Source organism: Phoca vitulina, unplaced genomic scaffold, assembly GCF_004348235.1.
Source record: "Phoca vitulina isolate PV1807 unplaced genomic scaffold, GSC_HSeal_1.0 scaffold11, whole genome shotgun sequence".
Taxonomy (NCBI): Eukaryota; Metazoa; Chordata; class Mammalia; order Carnivora; family Phocidae; genus Phoca; species Phoca vitulina.
This window is the reverse complement of record NW_022589714.1, coordinates 5,365,003-5,366,911: the sequence shown is the minus strand read 5'-3', so window position 1 is coordinate 5,366,911 and position 1,909 is coordinate 5,365,003. Positions and strand designations below refer to the sequence as shown.

The 1,909-nt window shown below is 41.1% G+C and overlaps 1 non-coding gene across 1 annotated transcript; it reads right to left on the bottom strand.

Moving 5' to 3' along the window:
- Nucleotides 1-1,362: 1,362 nt before the first annotated feature.
- Nucleotides 1,363-1,496, bottom strand: LOC116635942. The gene has a single exon (XR_004300239.1). It is a non-coding gene; the product is annotated as a U4 spliceosomal RNA (small nuclear RNA).
- Nucleotides 1,497-1,909: the final 413 nt, after the last annotated feature.

The following is a 1,909-nucleotide window of genomic DNA, read 5'->3' as shown; positions in this document are numbered from 1 at the left end:
CAACCAGTGGGACTCAAAGACTGGAATTTTAGAGGTTGGTGGGCTTGACTAAGATAGAGGCCTGAGGGTGCTTCCCTACTCCTGGAGAGAAGGCAGGCAAACAACCCTGGGGCAGACTAGGTGAAATGAGGATCACCTGAGATGCACGGGGAGGGACTGTTCACTCTTCTTGGAGCACATCTGTGAGAGGTGGCATTCACAGAGCCACCTCTCTGGGGACAAAAGAGCCAGTGGGTTCCATTTCCCTCCCCTCAGCATAGGTGCAGAGACACCTGCTGAGGACAGCTAATCTGGACACTGGCTGTTCAGCCTGCTTTGCTCCAAATTCCACACCACTGCACTCTGGCAGGACTGCCCTTCCTGGTCAAAACTGCATCTGTCCCAGTACAGCAAGACCCCCCCACAGAAGACCAGGCCCCTGCCACAGCACATCCCTAAAGTTTGGAGGTTTAAAAGTCAGAAGACTTGGCTGGGACAGAGCCCAAAGTGCACTGTGTTGCTCCAAGCAGGCAAGCGACCTGGAGACAGACAACATGAAAACAGCAGTCTGAAAAATGCCTGGGATGCACAAGAGGAAATTACTCGTTCTTCTGGAGGTGCTTCCTAGAGAGCAGCAAGCAAGGAGAATCCTCTCAGGGGACAAAGGAGCAGGCTAGCACCATTTCCCTCCCCTGCCCCTCAGCATAATCCAACTTCAGTAAACAACACAGAACCAACACTGGCTGCCTAACTTGCTTACAGCAAGTCCTGCCCCTCTGTGCTCTGCTGGTGCTGCTTTTCTTGGGTAAGTGTTCCTGAGGACCAGCCCAACAGGCCCCTTCCCCAGAAGATTAGTGCAAACTCCTGCATGCACCATGGCTGCCACTCTGGAAAACAGTATGGAGGTTCCTCAAAAAGTTAAAAATCTACCTTATGACTCAGTAATGGCACTACTAGGTATTTACCCAAAGGTTACAAAAATACTGATTGAAAGAGATACATGCACCCTGATTTTCACAGCACCATTATCAACAATATTAAACCTGAAACTAATATTACACTGTAATGTTAACTAACTGGAATTAAAGTAAAAACTTGGAGGAAAAAAAAAGTAATGCATGCTTCAGTGCCCTGAAATACGTGTTTAAGAATATTCATAACAGTATTATTAGTTATAGCCCAAAGCAGGAAGTGCTCCAAATGGCCATTAGTAGAATGGATAAATAAATTAGAATATTATTACACAGAATACTATATAGTAATGAAAAAGAACAAATCACTTCTACATACAATGTCATGAATGAATTTCACAAATGTAATGTTGTTGTTATTTTAAAGTTCATTTATTTTAAACTTATCTCTATACCCAATATGGGGCTCAAACCCATGACTGGGAGATCAGGAGTCACATGTTCCCCCAAATGAGCCAGCCAGACATGCTGGGAAAAGTTTTCAATTAACAATAATCGTGCCTCAGATAAATCTCATTGGCTGTGATACTGGCATTGTGCAAAGCTATAAATGTAACATTGTTGAAAAGAAATCAGATGTAAAAGAATATATACCATATGATCTACTTACATAATGTTTAAAACAGGGAAATCTATTATATTTGAAGTCATATAGATGGTTACATCTAGGAGGAGAGAAAAATGATTGGCATGGGGTACAAGGAAAGACTTCTGAGGTGTTAGTAATATTTCATTTCTTAACCTGGTGGCTGTGTTAACTTTGTGAAAATTCTTCAGGTTGTGTGGTTTTAATTTGAGTACTTTTCTTTATGTAAATCTTTCTTAAATAAGAAGTTTATTTAAAAAATACATATATATGTATATATTTGTTTTTGCCTTTTTGATCTTAAAATGGAATCAAACTGCACATATACTTAAACGATTTCCTTTTTTCATTTAATGTTTTTATTCTGGAATTA